Consider the following 22376-nt stretch of genomic DNA (forward strand, 5'->3'; position numbering starts at 1 on the left):
TTATGGTGAAGATTAAGTTTATAAAACTCTTGGTATTATCACTGTCATCACCATCACCATCATCATCACCATCATCATCACTAATATCAGCAGCTGCAGCAGAAGTAACAACATCACCATCCTCACCATCACACCCATTATCATCACCATCATCGTCATCACCTTACAGGGTCAAGCAGGTACTATCAATGCACCAGCAATATCCTTTCATCACCTACCATTTCAGTGTCCAGTGGTTAACTTCTAATTGCCAGCATCTACATCCCTTTACCTGAGGGCTATCTCTGGCTACCGGAGCAAACTATGCCTGTGCTCATGCTGGCTGGAAGTGCCAGGGAACAAAATGCCCACACTCGTCAGGAGGAGCCCTCAGCCAATCACTCACAGGAGCTGACGAATAAATACCCAGGTCCCTTGCCCTCTGGGTGTGGGTAACTGATGAGTATCTTCTCCATTGTTTCTCAGTGTTCTCCAGGAGAATTAAGCTCTGGTGCCCACAGTGGTAACTTGCTTGATGATGCATCCTTTTATGGGCTGCCGCCCCTTCTTAACTTCCCACTCCCTTGTGTTTCCTGGGATCACTCTTTGCCCTTGAATCATTATTTCAGGGTCTGCTTCTGGGGGAACACAAATGAAGACCTGGATTACTGTGAAGATTAAACTTATAAAGCTCTTGGCATATATGAAGGGCTTAATAAATTCATTGTTGAATGAATGAGGCTTCACCTGTCCCAAGGAGACAGACCCAGGGTAGCGGAAAGAGGAGGAAGAGACCTGGGACCATAGGAGAGGGGTGGGACAGGACCCCAGAGAAGCTGCCCCTGCAGCCCCCTGCCCTTCAACAACTGTCGTCATGACTCCAACCCTCCCCCTCTGATTCTCTTCCTGGCCCCTCTGGGTGGCTGCAGGTTCAAGGTGTGAACAGACCACGTTGAGAAACACAGCAAGATGTCCTCATCACCAAGCTCCCATGTTAGCTCACTGGAAGGACAACACCCACTGAGAGCTAGACTGGGGAGAAAAAAACTTGAACGAAGTAAAAGTGACATTTAACTTATGCCCTTAATGTTCAAACAGAACTTAAATACCATTTTACAAAATGACATGATTGTCCAAAGCAATATTTAAAATATGGGCACTGTGAAGGGAGAGGTTTTTCCTCTTTCCAGTCCCCTCTGGGGCTGTTCCTGGCCACAGTGCTTGCTCCCCTTCACCGAGGCCCAATCCTCTCATCTTTCACAAGGGCTCAGAAAGGGCAAGAGGCTTGCCCAAGGCCACAGAGCTCTCCTGGCTTCTTCTCCAGTTCTGTCCACTATACATCATAGGGCCACTCTCAAAGCAATTTTTTCCTGGAAAAAAAGGAAAACTTGCCCCTTGATAGGGGTGCTATGTTTTTTATTCTCCTCAGGGCTGGGAATCACAGACAAAAATCCATGCAGGTCTAAGTCCCCAAGAGGTGTTGGCGTACAGCGAGCGTGGTGTAGGAGCCCACCCTGGAGTGAGGGCTCAATGTGTGTGGTTCTACGGGGTCCTTTGTGGGTTCTGAGAGGCATCTCAGAGGAGAAGGTCACCTTGGAGGACAATCTCGACCTTCTCCTTAAGTACCTGTGCTCCCACGCCGAGTACACCCAGCCCGCAGGGGCAGGGATGTGGCATCCAGGCTGCTTCCTAGAGCCCAGGGGCTTAGGTGGGGTTCTGTATGATGACCCCCACTTGCCATGGGGGTTGGTGCGGTACAGATCTAAAAGGTGGACATCTGGGTCCAGGCGATGCTCACCTGTGGGAAGCAGGGTTGAAGGAGGTTGAGGTAGGAAAGACCAGCCTCCTTCCCCGCAGCCAAAGGGAGCCACTCTGATGCAATTTGTGCTCCAGAGCCCCCTTGTGGCCACGGCTGGACATCACCCCTTCTCCTCCTTCCCTCCCTCCCTTGTAAGGCTTTGCCTGAGGACCCTCCCTCAAAGCATCACTACACCCAAAGCCTTGTCTTAGCCTCTGCTCCTTAGCTGGTGGCTCTCAAAGTGTGGCCTTTGCGTTAGCAGGACCTGGAAACTTGTTAGAAATGCAGATTCTCAGGGCCCAGCCACCTGCGTCTTAATAGCCCTCGGGGTGATTCTGATGCACCACTCAAGTTTGAGAATCACTGCTCCAGAGAATGCAGCTGAGGACAGCTGCCCATCCTCGGTCCCCACAAAGCTGGGGGACTCTCAGAGCTGGACACATGTTTACAGAATTCCTTAAGGAATCCATGGTCACTGGCCCGGGAGGAGGTCCACTTCAGCTAGGCTGGCCCAGAAGCATCAATTTCACTAGAGGTACTGACAACTGTCACACTAAACAAAAAATTCTGCCCCCTCCGTGTCTGATGCCAGCTCCAGGCAAAACTCCAAACTCCAGGACGGAATCCTAAGGCATGCACAAGCTGACCCTCGACCTCACAGCAGGGTTCCACTTGGTTTCACAGGAGACAGAGGCCTGAAGGGGAGAGTCATCCCAGGGTGGACTCTGGTCTCCCGCAGAGGGGTCCAGTGAGCCCTCAAGGTCAAAGAGCTCCCAGTGACCTGGGCTCAGACTCATTCCCCACTGGAAACTTACTGATATTCCCTCTGACTCCGTGGAGGAGGATGCGGGCTGACTTTATGGACCTGTTGCTGTAAGACAGAGAGAAGCAAGCCACTGGCTCTTCTAGAGGCAGCGAGAACAACCACTGCGTATGGAGCCCAGGACTGGAAGGGGCGGCCTCACTGATTTTTGGTCACAGGTGGGAGATGAGACATACGGACCCTCCCGAGAGAGCTGGAGCCCAGGAAGGAGCCCAGCACCCAGAGGTAGGGAAGAGGCAGCTGGACAGCACTAGGGGAGGGCCAGCCATGGGTCCCCTGCCACAAGGCCCCTTCCTGCTGGGCATCAGAATGGAAGCTGTGGAAGTGGTGGGATGAGTGACAGATGAGGACAAGAGCCTGCAGTGAGGGGCAAATTCTGAGTCAAGATGGATTATGAATGTTGTATGAGTATGTATGTTAATTATAATTAGTATATAAGTATCATATGATTATCATATGATACTTATAGATATCCTGAGCTCAATTCCAAAGTCTGTCCCCAATTTGCTGTGTGGCTCTGGGCAAGGCCCTTTCCCTCTCTGAGCCTCAGTTTTCCCATCTGTACAAGGAGGAACTGGACTAGACACTTGCTAGGACCAACAGTCCAAGAGTCCTTTGTGCCAATTCCATCAAGGAGGCTCCTGAGAGTTCAAGCTGTTTCTTACATCCCGGAGTGACAGCTGCAGATCATCCCCGTGGATCCTCTTCCAGCTCTTTGGCCACACTGACTCAGGACCTTTGCACATGCAGTTTTTGGTGCCTGGATGCCTTACCTCATTTCCCACACTATACCAGCTGCCTTGTTTTACATTCACATTGTTCCCTGTATTTCTTATACAACCTAATACAGCTTGTAACTTGATATTTACTTTGTGGCTATTTGACTCATGTCTATGTCTTCCACAGGGCTGTGAACTTGTAGGTCCAGGGCCCCTGTCTGTTCTTTTCCTTGTGATTCTAGCATTCCACATGGTACCTGGTCTAGAATAGGCATTCATTAAATAGCTGTGAAATGAATGAGTGAATAAATGAATGAATCATGGTTACCACCATTACGATTTGGAGCCAAGAAGTTCTCTGAGAAGGCTGGAGAACCCAGCTCTGACCACCCCAGAAAGGGAACGGTCAACAGCAGGCACAGCTCCCCTCAATGGCCTTCAGCTCCGAGGGGCTGACCTCTCCCTGCACCAGCACCCTGTTCCCTGCAGGGGAGAGGCTCCTGTAAGGGGTAAGGGAAGGTGGCCTGAACTCAGAATACAGTATGCACACACACAACACACCCACACCAGCTGCTTGTGCACGGATCATATGTCCACATACACAATGTCCCCCAAAGCGTGCATACATAAACACAGGCTATAGAAACATGTGTGCACATGCGTTCACCCTCACACACAACAGGAGTGCGTGCAGGGCACCTCCAGACGCGTGCATCTAGCTTGACATAAATACACATGATGCACAAGGCGACACTGCCAACTTCCCCGTTCTGGACTCCTCCTGGAAACTGTATTCTTAGAAGTCCCCTCTCTTCTACTGCCCCCCTCCCCACCCCAATCACTCGACACCCCACAAAGCAAACCCCACTTTCCTAACCCTTGGCAAAGCACACAAGTGCTGCCTGAAAATAAGGCAGCGGTAATAGCTTCCAGAAGACCACGCACCGCCCCACCGTTTCCTCCTTGCTCAGCCGCGTCACCTCCCTCGTTTCTGAGACCCCGCCTCCTCTCTCGCTGCGACGGGCCCGGGACGCCTCCTGGTGGCCACAGTCGGCAGCGCCGTTCCCGGCAGCCTAGTCGTGAGTCCCGGCTGATGCAGAGGATGAGAAGGCAGGGCCACCAGGTACCCTCCCGCCACCCCTTGCCCCTTTCTGCTTCCACTTGTGGGGGCGGGGCAGTGGTACAGGGCTCACTCACCAACTCGGGGCCGTCCGTCGCCTTGTTCCTGTCTGCGTGCATCCTTCGCAGCCAGGTCTTGAGTCCCCCATCGCAGAGCTGGGGGCACCAGCGAATGCTGTCGTTCAGTTTTCACATCTGGGCCACCAAGAAAGGCAACCTGGCCAGAAAGAATCAAGTCTTAGCAGGGGCATCGGGTTGCTGGGGTGAGAAGCAGAGCCGCCAGGGTCACTGGGGCCTCTTCTCTGTCCCAGCGTCTCAAGCAGAGCTTGGCAATATGTATTTGTTGAACTTGGGGCTGAAGCACTAGTTTGATGGGAGGAGGGGGGCCATTTAGTCCCTAAAGGGGGCCATGGAGTAGGGGACTCAGAGCAGAGCCCACCCTTGGGCTTCCTGACAGGGATCTCCCAAGACAGGCTGGAGGGTACTGCACCTGCTGTGGGACAGGTGTTCATTGTCTTACCCAAGCAGGGGTGTCCCCAAGAACACACCTGCAGTGGGCTAAGGCTTTAAGAACCCCAGCCAGCCCTCACTGGCAGATCCCCAAAGACCCCTGGATCAACCCATACTCCTCTGTCGAATCAGAACCCAGCAGACAGTCAGGAGAATCCAGACTCCATGGACCCTGATAATAAAGGGCATGTGCCCTGGACTCTTGACAGGACTGGGTTCCATTCTAGTCTCCTCTGTTTACTGGCTGTGTGACACCCAAACAAGGTGACACATATGAGAGGGGGAGGAAGAGGATCTTCCTATTTTACTTTATCTACATCCGTGTTGCCTGAAAGTTTTACAAGAAGTCATTAAGGTATTTCTTGAATTTAAAAAACAGCGTACAATAAAAAATGTTTTTGTAGTCCCATTAGCCCAGAGAGCTGAAAGAGCACAGAGAAGAAAGGGACTCTGGGCGTGTAGGAGGGCACCTGTGCTGGGGAAGGGTGGGAGTTCTCAGCAGAAGAGCTGACTTTTGAACCGGGTCTTGAAGAATGAGCAGAGGGTACCAGCTTTCTGCTCTCTCTAGAATGGAAGGGAATCCCAGGCGGAGTGAAGTACCCAAGCAAAAACGCGGAGGCGTGCAGCGCGGGATGAGTTTGGAGAATGAGCTGGTATTTGGTACATTTAGAACAGAAAAGATTGCCTGAGTCTCGAGGGGGAGAAACTGGAAACAGTCAGAAAGCTTCACTTGTGGGTCTCTGGAATTAAAAATAAAAACTATCTTATGACTTTATAGATGAAGGGAAGGATAGAAGGGACAAAGGGAGAGAGGGAGAGCGGGAAGGTGAGAGAGAGAAAGGGAGGGGCCAAAGGTGAGTGGATGGATGGATGGATGGGTGGGTGGGTGGACTGATGGATCGAGGTGTATGGATGGGTGACTAGATGAAAGGACGAACGGAGAGATGGATGGAGGAGGCTGCATGTCTCAGTGGAGTGGCCTTACAAGCAGTGGTGGCGGTGCTACCTTGCAGTCATGGGGGTGCCGGCCGGGTCTTCTCTGTGCTCCGGCCCCACCCTCAACTTCCACAGGCCTTGGCGTGTGACCACAGGTAGACCGCAGAGGGGTCTCTCTCCCTACTCTTGCCCCTCCCTCTTGCTCTGGATTGTCACTCAGGGCAAGGCTCACGGTGGGGCGGGGGTGTCCTTGTCACCTGACTCCGGCCTCTGTCTTCGGCAGCCCCTGTGCTCCTGAGTCTCAGGGGTGGGGCTTTCTCAGCATCATTAACGCTTTGGTGTGAAGGAATCTTTGCGGGGGCTCAGAGAACACCCATAACCTGGGGTACATCAGACGGCAGTGGAGACAGAAAGTGTAGACCCCTCTTGGATGCGAAGGCATGGGGAGAAAGAAGACTCTGGCTTACACGTAGGATCCAGCAAAGGTCCTGCAAGAGATACCACTGGGGATTTGAAAGGACAGTACCCACAATCCTGGAGGGCAGGGGCCTCCTGGCCAGAAAGAATCAAGTCTTAGAACAGATGAGGTGTCATCTCCGTGGAATCGCTCCAAAGCATCATCTTGTTGCTCGGCTCCCGGGCCACTGGGAAGAATTCCAGCAGTGCCTGGAGGGGGACACAGAACCTCCCTCAAATCTCAGCACATCCCTGGTGCTCCCTACCTTTTCCAGAACGTCATGCTGCACAACCTGGGGACACCTGGAAAGAGCCAGGGACTGGAATAGGGGTTTTGATTTCAGCTTTGCCATCAGCCCATCCCACAACCCGTGTCTCAGTTTCCTGCTCCTCAAAAAGTGGCCCAAACCTTCCCACTTCCCTGCTCCCCCAGATGTTACTGAGACATCTGGCTCAGACCACAGCTCCCAGGCAGGAAAGGACCACAACTCCAGGAAGTGGGTCTTTTCCTGGAGAGCCTCACGTCAGCTCCTTCTTCTGAAGTCTGGATCTGCCCAGGATGCAAAGGAAAGAATAGGGAAGCAGAGACAATGGGAAGAAAGGGGGAAGATGAAAACAGCTACAATGTATTAAGTATTCTTTGCACTCATGGCCCCTTTGTTAGCACCTTACATACTTTTATCTTCTCACTTAATCCTCACAACTCTATAAAGTGGGTTCTATTATTGTACCCATTTTGCAGAGAAGGAAACTGTGGTTTGGAGAATGTGTCCAAGGCCACATAGCAGTAAGGCTGAAGGGAAGGAGGAAGGAATGGAAAGATGGAAAGATGGATGGATGGATGGATGGATGGATGGATGATGGAAGGCAGAAAGGATGGAAAGAAGGAAGGGAAAATACTGAAAAGTATTACATCTTCTACTCTGTGATTCCTCATGTGTTAGCTCTTGTAATTCCCCAATCTCTCAAGATGCTATTATTATCCTCAGTTTACTGAAAAAGGAACAGAAATTCTAAGAGCCTGTCTCTGTAACCAAAGCTAAGGCATAAGGAGAGGAGGTCCCCTGAGCCCAGCACTACCTGGTTACAGAGACCTCTCGGGGGCTCCTACGTTTACTCCAGACAAGGATTCCAGTAGACCTGGTGTTTCCTCACAGCCTCACCCTAGAGGTGCATCTTGAGTTCGACCCAAGGATAGCCAGGAGGGTGCTGGGAGCTAAGTGAAGCCTACATCCAGCCCCACCCCCAGTGCTGAGCACCCACTCTCATAACACACAATGGGAACTCCCTAAGAGTGTTTCCCAAATGGGTGCCCCAGAGAATACCAGTGCCATGCAATGTCTTCCACAGCAAAAGAGGTCCGTGAACAACTGAGTTTGGAAAATGCTATATTCTCTAGTCCCACTTGGAGACTCAGGAAGCCTAAGCATATCAAAGGCTCTGAGAAGTCTTGTAGGAAAGAATGATCCTTAACTTTGTTTCATTAACTCAATGTTGACCCATCTTATTTGGATACAGAGCCCCTTTTCCCAGTGACACCTGTTAACACCACATAACACTAATGTTCGCAGTGCCCACTCCGGGAAGCACCATTTCCTTCCAGGACCCATCTGCTTTCTTTAGGGAAAAAGTCTCAGGAAAGACTTGGCAGGGCTTCCCTGGTGGCGCAGTGGTTAAGAATCTGCCTGCCAGTGCAGGGGACACAGGTACGAGCCCTGCTCTGGGAAGATCCCACATGCCCCAGAGCAACTAAGCCCATGTGCCACCACTACTGAGCCTGCGCTCTAGAGCCCACGAGCCACAACTACTGAAGCCTGCGCACCTAGAGCCCGTGCTCCGCAACAAGAGAAGCCACCGTAATGAGAAGCCCGCGTACTGCAACGAAGAGTAGCTCCCACTCGCCGCAACTAGAGAAAGCCCGCGCACAGCAACGAAGACCCAACACAGCCAAAAATAAATTCATTAAATAAATTTATTTTTAAAAAAAGTCTTGGCCATCATGGTTGGTGACCATTGCACCCCAGCACCTGGCATAGTTGTGGAATGAATGAATGAGCACATTTGGAGGCGTTATTTTGGGTGTAGGCCGAGGTGATAGAGTGAAGGCAGCTCGTGGTAACTTTTCCTTCGGGATGTTCCTGCTGGGTTCTGGGAGGATCTGGATGAACAGTGAAGGGCCTGCAGGCACTGCGTCAGGCCCGGGATGTCTGCGGGAAGAGGGAGGGCTTGGTCTCCAGTCCCCATGGGAGGTTCAGGAACCATCCCTCCCTGGGGTTGGAGTCCCCTTCTCGAGGAGGGGAGATTCTAGAACTGGAAAGAACAGGAACGGCCAGGAAACCTTTCCTCCTAAGGCCCGGAACTGTTTCCCGGGCTAGTGTAGCTCAGATAGAGGCCCAGCCAGTGCTGGTCTCGAGGTTCACTCTCTGCACTGTGTGAATAAAAAGTAACACACATGTGTGCATGCACACACACATTCACATGCACTCACAGACATGTGCACACACACACACACATGCCCAGATGTGCAGCCTCAGACCTATGGCCCAGGGTCAGAAAGGCAAGGAACCAGCCATCACCTCTAGGAAGTGAATAGCTCCTGGAGACAAGGTTTAATGAAAAGCTTCGTGTTTTGAGGGCTGGAAAGGAAAAGCTGTCCCACGCCTGAGGTCAGGATCTCTGGAGTTGTAGAATTCAGAGGAACAGTTCACCAGAGCCAGACCACACCCATCAGCAGTGAGCCAGCCGGAGCCCGGGGAGCAGCTGTGCGGGGGACACAGAGGCTGAGTGCCTAGGGTTTCGTCCCTCAGGTCCTGTGTGGCCTTCATTCATTCATTCACTCACTCAGCAAATATCTTTAAGCATCTTTTAGGTGCCAGGCTCCAGTCCGAGGACCCAGGACATTGTGGTGAAGGAAACAAAGAGGCAGATTTGTGGAGTGTATGTTTCAGGGGGAGAAGACAGACAATATCAAGCAAAGAAATAACTAAGTAGCTTCAAACACTGATTTGTACTAAGAAGAACATACACAGAGTATTATAACAAGTGGTGCCTGGGTGGGCAGGTTGCCAGGACAGGAGGGTCTCTTTTCAGCCCTGACATTGAGCTGACATGTGAATGCCAAGAGGCAGTCAGCCTAATAAAGGGGTGAATTTCCAGGCAGAAAGAGCAGCAAGTGCAGGCACTCAGAAGAAGGAAAGAGAAACAGGCACGTCGAAGCAGGGGAGCCTGGCCGGGTGGTGGCGACAGAGAGGGGCATGAGATGGGTACGGAGTCAGAGTTTATTCCCAGTGGGTTTCAGAGGGTTTGATGCTGTCGGTGATCGGCTCTGATTCCATCTATATGAGAAGCAAATATTGGAGAGGATTTCTCAGGGTCCCTGCCCTCTGCTTGGGAGTGGAGATCAGACTGCCTGAGCTCTGAAGCTTTTTGGAGAATCACAGAGAGAGAGAAAGAGAGTGTATCCTTGGGTTTCCCTCAAGGTTGAAAGCTTTATTCTTCTGCGAAAACCAGAAGTGACTGTGTTTACTCTCTATGGATTGGGAGGAAGTCCAGGCAGGAACTTATACATGTGGGATATAAACAGAGAGAGATCCACGTGATTCATGCTGGTCTGCAGAGGGGCACACAGACGGATGGATGTGCACACATGTGCCCACAGATACACAACTAGACAAACCCAATAGGCTCGACCCCATGGATATCGTGAAGGGAAGAAAACCGGTCCAGTGGGGACTGATAGGGACTGTGGTGGGCAAACACTTACCCTCCTCTCCTCCCCTGTCACACTACACACACACACACATGCATACACACACAGCACATGCATGGACACACATCTACACCATACACATGCACACACGTGCGTGCATACACACACAGCACATGCATGGACACACATCTACACCATACACATGCACACACGTGCGTGCACGCACACACATAGTCAGATGTGCACGCACTCACAGCTCGAGGTCACAGGGACAGTCCTGTCTTCCCACCACTTCCCCTCTCCATCCAAGGCCAGTGCCATGACACTCTTCCCCCCAAACACAAAGGGCTGGGCGAGCTCGCTGGGCAGAACAGGGAAGGCCTGGAGGTACTCCGCGGTGAGCAGAGGCGCAGGCAGTGCCTGGAGGGGCATTTAGAGCAAATCAGATACGTCGTTGTGATTCAGCTTGTGTTCCAGCCCCTGAAGGAAGGAGGGGTGCTGATGAGAAGTTGGCTCAAGGCTCCAGTGAAAGTCACTCTGCCGCTCCTCTGGGCCTCAGTTCCCGCATCCGCAAAGTGGTGATAAGATGTGTGTAAGTCTAATGGCCTAATGCGTGTAAGTCACTCAGCACAGGGTTTTGCTCAATAAATGGGAGTGGTCTGACTCCAGGGCCCGCACTCTCAACCCCTCTGCTGTATTGTGCCAACTTCACCCTTCCAAACCCTCCTGGGATTCCATGACCCAAACAGATACCAAAGACAGAACACTGATAAACCATGAAATGGATTCTCTCCTGGCTTAACGCACGGAGGAGGGTGCTGGGAGACGCAGCCTCAACGAAGTGGGGAAGCCAAACCATAACTTTGACCCTGGCACCCTGAGAATGCCCGATGTGTCCAGCCCTCTCTCTTCCAAACAGGACAGCAGCTATGGGAGAAAGAAACCAATGTTTAAACCAGCAACCATTGGAAACCGGGATTCAAACATGTGTGTTTGTCTCCCATGAAAACCAGAAAGAAGAGAGAGTTTGGAGGAGATTTCCCTCAAAATGAGAAGAACAGCTTTCTTGGCCGCTGCCGTGAGCCAGGGATTGTTCTGAGAGCTTTCCGTGCATTTATCTCATTTCATCCGTAATAAAAGGAGCATGCTGTTATTCTAACCTTCCTCTGCAGATACTGAAAGAAAGGCTCGTAGAGGTTTAAAAATTCACCCCAAGGATGAGAATAAGTTACACGTGGACTAACCTCCGTGCTGTTCAAGGGTCAACCGTAAAAATTTGACTCTCTTCCAATTGAATGTTAAATTCTGTTATTTGATTGTACAAAAATTGTTAAAGTTTAAGACATTATTAAAGACTCCTATGTTAAAAATTCAAAAAAAAATTCATCCCAAGTTTCTCAGCTACCAAATGTCAGAGACCGAATTTGAACCCAAGTCTCCTGATTCTATAGTCCACACTCTTATCTCCCAATAATGGCTCCAGAGCCAGCCTCTCATGGGCTAAATGAGCCCAATCTGGGGATAACTTCCGGCTTGAAGGACCAGCAGGACCTGGGTGCTGGGGAGGGATCTACAGTCGGCTTCTAGCAAGGTGTCGAGGGACACGCTGAAAAGGCAAGTTTCTGTGGAAGTCAAAGAGCAGAAGGGGCATTTCACTTCCTGGAATGACAGCTGGGCTCCAGCCTGCGAGATCTCGTGGGTAACTAGAATCAGACGCTTTTCCCTGCGTGAGGACTGAGCTCTCTGGAGGATGGTCGAGCTAAAATTTCTCCACATCTCTCCAACAGAACCTTTGGCCTCAGTGATCATGAAAACATTAGGTGCACCACAGAGCAGAAAATCTCAGCTGGATGAAGAGATGCTCAAAGGAAAACGTGCTGCAGTCCCAGGGAGTGCTGGATATGACATGTGACAATGGCCTGAGGTAGAGGGTCTAGGTCTGCAAGGACAGGCTGAGTTCTAAAGAAATGTATTTCCCATCCTGCCTTGCAGTCTTCTTGGGCAAATTCCTCCTTCCCAATCTTCTCTAATTTCCTTCCTTCTCCCTTCAACCACCTACATGTTTCTCTGCGAAACCCCTACCCCTGGCCTTTCTTATCCCCCATCCTCTTGTCTTTGAAGAAGCAAACAAAAAAAAATCACAGTGTGTGATGTTGACAGTGATGCAGTGAGATGAACACTCTCATACACTATTGAAGGCTAATATATACCAAGAACTGAATAAGTATATTCTAAAATAATCTAAGATGCATTCAAAGTTGTGTGTGCAGCCATAGTGATTGTGTTTTATAATAGAAAATCATGAAATAATAAATGTCCACTAATAAGAAATGGTTAAATAAATCACATCCACAAGGAGGGAAATAGTGCCCTGATTAAAAATAATGTTTTCAAAGAATGTTTAATAGTTGTGGTAAATGATAATACTGTTCCAAGTTCATTAGCCCTCCTTGTATCCATATCCTTGGCCATGTGAATTTGCAATCCTTCCCATGAAAGAAGCAGAAAGTACTTTCCCACTCCTTGCTGGTCATTCAGGTGACAGCTTTGGCCAGTGGAACAGTAGATTCTGTGATGCACACAGAGGTTTAAAATGCATGGTGTGGTAGGGTTTGCCCTCTCGTGCCCTCTTGCCATAAGGACTGGCTCCAGATAGCCTTCTAGTCCCAGGAGAATGAGAGAAATATGAAGCAGACCCAGACCCTGCCAACAGCCTAGATCAGCCAACTGACCCCCAGTTCACCCCCAAACAGAGTAAATAATTGTTTTAAGTCATGAGTTTTGGGGTTCTTATCATGTAGCATTACTGTGACAATAGCAGAATGATACAGTGACTGGGAAGTGCCCATAATTCTAGAATATTTAGTGGAAAAAGGCTATACACACACATGAAGAACAAAAAGGAAGATGATACCCTGAAAGTTAATAGAGCTTATATCTGAATTGCATTTTTGTATTTTTGCTCTATTTCCCAAATGTCCTACAACGAGCAGGAATTGTTTTCACATGCAAAATTTTATATATATATATATATATATATATATATATATATATATATATATATGAAATATCGCAGCTAAGCATGTTTTGGTGGAACATTCCCCAGGCAGCTCCCTCGATGAGAAAGCTGGGACTTTAGCCTCAGGGTTTTTGATGCGCTGGGACCGCTGACCTGTCGCCTTCCGTTTGCCGGCCTTGCTCTTTTTCGGGTCCAAGCCCAGGACGTCACAGAGCGTGGTCAGCTCGATAAGGGCTAAGGCAGGGACCTTCTGATATCCTGTAAGGACAAGTCTCCTACCCTAGTCAGGCCAAGTCTGCCCTTGGGGATCCTAAATTTCTAGGGAGAAAAGGAAAAACAATCGTTCAAGCCATGCACCAGTATGTGCGTTGAGGCTCCCCCATCCGCCCAGGCAACCAGGAAGAGGAAGCGCAGAGTGAAGAAGAGCAGGGGCTCAGGACGCCATCCCAGGTTCAAGTTCAAGCTCTACCTCTGACTGATGGGGTCACATTCTGAGCCTCTAATTCCCCGTTTGTCATCATAAAATTGTGCCTACCTTGTGAGGTTTTTCCGATGGTAAAGTGGGCTAAGGGGTGTAAAGTGCTTCGGGTGCCAGAGGCCCCAGTGAGTGGAAGATGCTTTTACTACCTGCATCCCAACAGGAAGGGCGGGAGAAAAGTGGTCACCCCACAGGCCTCTTCTCATTGTGTCTATTCAGGTCCTTTGTTGCTCTCTCTCACCCAATCTGTCCCTACGCTTGGCCGTGTCACCCACAGCTCCAATGTTCCTCTTCCTCACTCTGCGTAAAGACAGAATATTAATTGAAAAAATAAATGATGTTAGACTGCGCCATCTAGAGGCAATAGTGGGGATCTGCAGGCATTCCTGCTATGGGAGGTGAAAATTGCTGAGAGAGGGGGGGACAGATTTCTTCAGTATTACCAGAAGACTTAACCAGAATATTCCGCAGTGCCCCATTAGAGTGCTCTAAGAATGGAAAGGAATCATGCTGTGGTTGTCGGTAATAATGTTGTGGCTATAATACAGCCTAGTGCTCGTTGTATGGGCTATGGAGTCACACTTTCTGGGCTCGGATTCTGACTTTACCTGTGAGTTTGGGTAATTTTACCCTTTTGTGTGTCAAGTTTCTCATCTGTAAAATGGGGCTAATATTAGCATCTACTACACAAGGTTGTTGGGGATATTAAATTAGATAAAGTGTATAAAACACAGTTCCTGAGGGAATTCCCTTGCGGTCCGGTGGTTGGGATTCTATGCTTTCGCTGCTGAGAGCCGGGGTTCAATCCCTGGTCGAGGAACTAAGATCCCAAAAGCCACGTGGCCAAAAAACCACATCACCTGACATATACTGAGTACTCAGTCATTATAACTGTTACTATTTTTTAGTTTATTTATAGATAATTACTGTCAACATAACAGAATGAAATTCAATCATGTATATAAAGTACTTGGTCTAATAACTGATCTACGGTAAAAGGTCAGCAATATGTGGTACCCTTTAGCATTAATTATTATCATCATTCATAGCTGAGTGGGGAAAATCAAATTACCAAGATGAGAAGATAAGATAATGTTAAACATTAATTATCTCCGATGATTTAGGAATAGAAAGTCATTATCTAACAATTTTATTTGATGAACTATGGTTACATAAGATATTAACACTGGGAGAAAGTAGGTGAAGAATACATGGGAACTCTGTACTATTTTTGCAACTTCTTGTGAGTCTAAGATTATTTCAAAACAAAAGGTTTAAAAGAAGATTCCATTCGAGGGAAAGACAGTGCTTTCACATTGGAGTGGGGTTCTTGCGGGGGTGGAGGACAGATTTCCTAAGCAAGAGGAGTAATGGTCAATCTGGAAGGCTGTGGGTCAGGCTGCTGGGGGCTCAGTTAGCTCCATCACTTCCCTCTGAGCTTCACTTCTCTTTTTTCTGTCTATAAAGTGGGAGTACAATGACAGCACCCATCTCGTAGGGTGAGGTAAGGAAACAAGCCAGTGCATGTGAACGATGCCTCTGGAACAACTCCTGGGGCAGGGAAGCCCTCAGTAAAATGTTACCTAGGATTATCCAGCCACATCAAAATATGATCAATGAAGAACCTCTTCTTCCTTCAGCAGCACAAGGACATGGGAAAGACTCTTCCTGATGAGAGATCAGAAGCCTGGTTACCCTGGGGGGAGGGGGGATTAACTGGGAAAGGACATGCGGGAGACTTGGGGTGATGGGAGTGTTCTCTATCTTGATCTGGTGGTAGTTGCATAGGTACACACATCAAGATGTACAAGGTAGATATTTGTGCACTTTACTGGGAGTCTGGGACTGTACTGGGACAATTGAACATTTGGAAAAGAAAAAAACTAAGAAGGTGGGTCTCTCACACCAGACACCAAAATTAATTTAAAAAACACAACTAGAAAAACACATGTAGGTGGATAGTTAGTTTGCTGGATGAGGGAGGACTTTCAATGCATAAAAGCAAAGAAGTAAAGGATAAATGAAAATAAAGAAGAGCATAAATGACTGTAGTTCCCTGCTCCCCAGTCCCTGCCATTTGTGACAACATGGATGGACCTTGAGGGTATTATGCTAAGTGAAATAATTCAGACAGAGACAAATACTGTATGATGGAATCTAAAACAGCTCACAGAAACAGAACTCATAGAAACAGAGAGTGGAACGGTGGTTGCTAGGGGTTGGTGGGGGCAATGGGGAGATGCTGGTCAAAGGGCAACTCCTAGTTGTACAACGTGTAAGTTCTGGGGATCTAATGATTAGCATGGCGACTACAGTTAAAATACTTGTACATTGCTAAGAGAGTAGATCTTAAATGTTCTCACCACACACAAGTGCTAACTCTGTGAGGTGATAAAGATCTTAATAACCTTTTTGTGGTAATCACAAAATATATGTGTATCAAATCATCACATTGAATACCTTAAACTTACACAATGTTATATGTCAATTATATCTCAATAAAGCTGGGGAAAACACACGTAATGTAAAAGAACAAAAGTTAAAAGTAAAAAAGGTGGGCCAAATATTGGGTAAATGTTAACACAATGGCTGAATATCGATAGCACTTGCAGATTGAGAAGCATTCCAAGGAGGGAAAAAGAGTAAATCCACAAAGAACCTATGACCGTGAGGAACCTTTATGCACTTCATAGCACAGCAAGAAAAATAAAAAGAACGGCTAGAAATGTGACATTGACAGAAACACGTGGGCCTCATCATTTGCCATTTCCCCACGTGAACACTGCTTTCCAGTTATGAGTTGGCAAGTTCTCCAGTATCTCTTAGACCTCCGTATCTTTGCATAATTTGTCCCCCCGGCCAGGGCTGGGGTTTCCCCAATCCTGGCCACCGTATCCCTTTTACATGAGATCTGGCTCACTCTTACTGCACTAAAGGCAGTCTTACAATAAGAGCTTGGCGAGGTAAGGAAGGCGTATTGCAGGAGGCCATCAGCATCTCGGGGCCAGACGAGGACAAAGGGACATCACAACGTCACGAGTGAGCGGAGCACAGATGCGGTGGGCCTTGTGGCTGCCTCCCCAGCAACCTTTCCACGCATCCCCCATTATAGCAGCTGTGACCACCCCCCACACACACAGCCTAGTCACAGACGCAGGTCCAGGTAAGCTTGAATTAAGAACTGTTGTGTGAGTGCCTGCCGATGAGTACAGCGTTTTTTTAAGGGGATGAAAATGTTCTAAGATCGATTGTGATGAGGGTTACACAACTCTAGGAATAGACTGAAGACGGCTGGACTGTGTACTTTATAATGGGTGAATTATATGATATGTGAATTATAGTTCAATAAAGCTATTGTTTTAAAAAAAAAAACCGAAAAGAAAAGAACCATTGCTTGCATTCCTCCAGCCACAGGAATTGTTTCAAGAAGATACAGCTCAGGACTTTCGTTGGGAATTCTGAGATGTAGACAACTTGCTGAAGACATGTGCAAAAAATAAGTAGCCCCCAGGTGTTGGCAGTCACCCAGTGGGGATCCGGGCTTAGAACAAAGTGGATACCATGCACAGCAATAAAAAGAAATTTTAAAAGCGGGGCCTTAGATAATATCTTGAGCAGTCGAATCATAAGAAGTTCACCCACTGAGTGCATTTTATTTGAAATATCCTTACCTGGGGAGGTAGCTTGGTTTTTTACCCTATGCCCTTTTGACAGATGCTTGGATTGCCTCCATCGGGTCCAGATCATGAGTAAAAAGCATCCTCGTATTTATGACCTTGTACCTTTGCGCAGAGGTAGCAGTGGAAGAGAGTCGAAAGTGGAATTGCTGAATCAAAGGGTTTGCATAAAATTTTGACACTTCCTGCCAAATTGCCTCCCCCGCAGAATTGTTCTATTGGATTTTTCTCTGTTGTCGTAGTTGCTATAGCCTGGATCAGGGGGCCAATTTTGCTCCTGCTGTCTACCTGGCTTCTGCCTTGTGGGGTCCTGTGCCCTAGAGTCTCTGAGGCTGTATTTTGCCCTCAGCCTGACACCCCACCCATGGATGTCCCCCCAACTTCTGGAGGTGTGATCCAGTACCTAGGACCAGCAGCACAGGTGTCTGACCTGGGTAATCCCACAGGATCCCAGGCTTAGGAGGAGCCCATGCTGGGTTTAGTGCTCTGCTATCACCATCTTGAAATTCTTAATAATTTTTGAACAGGGGCCCCCACGCTCATTTTGCACGTGGTAAAAGTCATTACCACGCCAGCACCTTACCCACAGGCCCTGGCTTGTGCCTTTCCCCCAAGTGTCCTGCCCACACGCTGAGCTCCACCCTCCCATCCTGAAACATCCTTGAAAGTGGTAAAGCAAAGCAATCTCAGGTCTGCCAGTGCCCGAAGGAAGAGGCAGGGCACCAGTTCTCCCTGGGCAACCTCTTGGCCAATTTGACCGAGCAGAAGCTTAACTGGAGACTGATTCCCAGTTAATTATAAAATTGGCCGTTTAGCTTGATTTATGCTTTTCGAGAAAACTGCCCGTCCAGGAAGCTCCTGTGTCGGTTTGGAAACCCCTGCTGGTGCACAGCATGATTTCTTCAGTTGCTTTGTGATTTGCTTGGAAATTACCAGCCTCTGGGTGTTTCCGTGACAATCTGAAAACTGCGGTGACTTAACCAAAACAAAAGTCATTACCTTTGCCCCCGTTTTGACAGCTAAGCAGGGAGAGGGGAGTGATCATTTCTTTGGGTCAACTTTTTGAGGAGGTCAGATGGGACGCAGGAAGGGACAGAAATGAAATAAAAGCCTAACAGTTCCAATGGCGTCACTGTCCAAGGTCACATGACGCAGTGCTGCAGTGAGTCCCCCACTTCACCAGAGAACAAGGGCACTCAGCACATCCACAAAATTTGTTCTGAGCATCACTAACAGCCGATTTTTTGTTTGTTCTGTTTTCAGTGTTTTATTGATGTACAGTATATGCAGAAAAGTGCACAGATCCTCCGTGTACAGCATGAATAACTGTTTCCTGTTGTCATTTTGTTTCCAGTGTTTCCTGAGCACTTACTACATGCCCAGCACCAGACACGCGCAGGCATCAGTTTAATATTCACAGGTGGGTGCTATTGTCCCCAGTTTACAGATGAGGAAACAGACCCAGGAGTAGATGACCCACCCATACATACCCAGCTGGCAAGCAGCAGAGCCAGGATTCGAACCCACGTTGCAAGCCCCAGCTCTAGTGCTCTCAACTGGTATGCGCTGTGGTTTCAGGAGGCCCTTAGGTATGAAGGAAGTGATCTGAACCCATTCTTTCCCCACCATAAACACTAGCCTGTCCCTGCCTGAGTCACTTAATCAGGCTCTTTTCTATGCTGTGTTGGCCAGTGCAGTAGCCGCTAGCCACGTGTGGCTACTGAGCTCTTGAAATGTGGTTGGTATGACTGAGAAAATGAATTTTTATTTAACCTTAACTAATTTAAATTTAAAACTGGATGCTTGAAAACTTGGATATGCGAATCTACTCTGCCAATTCTCAGTCTTTGCCGGAGAATTATTGAATTAGAAACTCTGGTCGGGGGCAGCAATCCGGTCCTCAGGTGGAAATGAGGAGAGCAACGGGGCTCCCTTGCTGCAGGCGTGTTCTGAGCTACAGCATTTTTTGGAGGACAATTGGGCAGGAACTATCAAGACTCTAACTGTTCCTTTAAAACCTACAATTACCCTTCTAGGAATGAGTTTTACCCACACAAATCCCCAAAGATGTCCGTTACAGTATTGCTTAGAATGGTTAAAAATTGGAGCCAATCTATATGTCTAAATTAGCCAGGAACTAATTAACGAAAGGATACCCATAAAACTGGATTCTGGGAGACCATTAAAACGAATAAGTTAGATCGTTATGTTACTGACATGTAAAGATGTCCATACCATTAATTAAGGGTTGAAAGGAAGCGTAAAGGCACAACCACTACCATGGTTGTATTTGCGTAGAACTACATAGATACAGCTTTATGTATGTCACAAATTCTCCCAAGGTGTATGTCCAAACCTTAACAGTAGTAGGTTCTGGGAAATAGGCGCATATACTTCTGTACTGTTTGAATTTCTGTCAGAATCACATTGTTTGTAATATGCTGTAATCACAGTCGAGGAGAAATGACGTTTTAAAAATTCTGATCTGGGCAATTCCCTAGTGGTCCAGTGGTTAGGACTCCATGCTTCCACGCCGAGGGTCCAGGTTCAATTGCTGCTTGGGGAACTAAGATTCCACAAGCCGCACAGCACAGCCAAAAATAATAATAAAAATAAAAATTTTAGGGCTTCCCTGGTGGCGCAGTGGTTAAGAATCCGCCTGCCAATGCAGGGGACATGGGTTCGAGCCCCGGTTCAGGAAGATCCCACATGCCGCGGAGCAGCTAAGCCCGTGCGCCATGACTAGTGAGCCTGCGCTCTAGAGCCCACAGGTCACAACTACTGAGCCTGCGAGCCACAACTACTGAAGTCCTCACGCCTAGAGCCTGTGCTCCGCAACAAGAGAAGCCACCGCAATCAGAAGCCCGCGCACTGCAACGAAGGGTAGCCCCTGCTCACCACAGCTAGAGAAAGCCTGCACGCAGCAACAAAGACCCAACGGTGCCAAAAAAATAAATAAATAAAATAAATTTAAAGACATTGTTTTAATAAATAAAAATTCTGGTTTTGCTGTGAGAGGCACACTGAGCAGGGGGAAGGGGGTGACAGTTCTCAGTCGAGATGACCACACTAACCCAGCTGAGACTCCACAGTTTGGGGTTCTGAATCCTGAGCCCCAAAGAAGCCCTGGAGTCCCTAATACTCTCTTCATCCAGAGGAAGGGGAAATGGCACATATTGGGGGTTACTCACATCTCAAAGTATCCAAAACTCAGTGACCCAGGGTAGTGTGTGGCCCAGCAAAGGCCTGGGTTTGGGGTCTCACGGACCAAGGTTTGAAACCCACTCCAGGGACTTCCCTGGTGGTCCAGTGGTTAAGACACCATGCTTCCATTGCAGGGGGCATGGATTCAACATGCAGTCAAAAACAAAAAGAAACCCACTCCACCCCTTGGCGGTAACCTTGGGCCATTTACTTGACCTCCCAGAGCGTCTGTTTCCTCATCTGTAGGATGAGAGAGGAATTCTTGCTTCACAAGTGTGTGGTGAGGATGAAGTGAGATGATGCACGCCCCCAGCACATATGGGTACTCAACTTGGTCCCCTCGCCCCTCGGCCTTGGCCCTGAGACACCAGTGGCCCAAACCTTCCCTCTCCTCTCCTGGGATTCCTGTACCTGCAGCCCAGGTCTGCCCAGCCCAGGCACAGCGCCCCAGCAGCCTGGCGATGAGGACCCGTGGGATCTGGGGACACGGTGAAGCCAGGGCCACCAGGGCCATTTGGGCAGCAGGGAGAAGGACACACACACACACACACCCCTCCTGCCTTACCAGACAAAATGCCAGAAAGGGGGCCTCAATCCATTCCCTCAGAGGCCGGGGGTCTCAGCCTCCCACCCAAGCAGGGAGGGCATCTTTCCACAGACAACCCGTACACACACAGCCAACAATCCTCCAGAGCTGCTAGCCTTCCAGGGGCCCCAGGGAGCTGTCTGGCCCGCCTTCTGCTGCAGGTGCCGCTCCGGGAGCACGGCCGGACATTCTTCCTGCAGAGCCAGGCTGCGGCCACCCTCCCTCAAGGCCTGAGCTCGCCCCAGGAGGCTCCTCTGGCTCCTCCAGAATGGCTGGGGGCGGGTGGTGGACGGTCGGGGGGAGCTTGGTGGCTTTTCTGGGTCAGCAGGAAGCTGAACGATGCCCCAGCAGCCCCCTACAGACAGCAAAGGGGCAGGGGCACTAAATGGTACATTGCATGGAGCAGGGCAGTTGGAGAAAATGTCAGACAAAGCCAGCGGCGGGGGGAGCTTCAGCCAAAGGGGAGCTTTTTGTTATTAAAAGCGTTTATTCGATGCCAGGAAAGCCCCCAGAAAGCACAGCACTGACAGAAGCTCGTGACAAAGCGTGTGGGGAGAAAGGGGCGTGTGTGTGTGTGTGTGTGTGTGTGTGTGTGAGACACACACACACACACACACACACACACAGAGACACACAGAGACAGAGAGAGAGAGGGAGAAAGATAGGGGTGGTGGGGAGAGACATGCTCCGATTTGTGTTTTGGATGGATTGCTCTAATAGGGCAGAAAAAAGCAGAGCCAGAGAGAACAAGGTCCAGGAGACTAGCTAATAATTCAGGCGCTAATAATTCAGACTCATTCTCTTGCCTTTGTTTAGAAGTCTTACGGTGGCTGGTGGGATGTGGGGTGAGAAAGAAAGAAGGGACACAAAGATGACACCCAGGTGATCCCTGAGAGGGCCTGTCCCCTTCTCCAGCCCATCAACCCTGCTGCTTGCCCGTAGCCAGCGGGGGTACAGGGACAGGGGGTTTCTTGAAAGGTCAGAACATTGTGTCTCCTCCATATTCTCCTCCAACACCCCAACCTAGAGAAGAACTGGCACAGTGGAACAGGGACCAGGCGCTAGAGTCAGGGTCCAGGTTCAAATCCCAATCCTACCCGTGTGACTCTGAGCAAGTTGCTTGACCACTCTGAGCCTCAGTTTCCCCATCTGTAAACCAGGAATAACCAAAGACCCTACCTCACAGAATGCTTGTGAGCATTAAAAACCATCATGTGGGACTTCCCTGGTGGTGCATTGGTTAAGAATCCGCCTGCCAATGCAGGGGACATGGGTTCGAGCCCTGGTCCGGGAAGAGCCCACATGCTGCGGAGCAACCAAGCCCGTGAGCCACAACTACTGAGCCTGCGCTCTAGAGCCCGCA

This window comes from Aethalodelphis obliquidens, unplaced genomic scaffold (genome assembly GCF_003676395.1).
Source record: "Aethalodelphis obliquidens isolate GAN/ISIS:26980383/991018 unplaced genomic scaffold, ASM367639v1 scaffold42, whole genome shotgun sequence".
Classification (NCBI taxonomy): domain Eukaryota; kingdom Metazoa; phylum Chordata; class Mammalia; order Artiodactyla; family Delphinidae; genus Aethalodelphis; species Aethalodelphis obliquidens.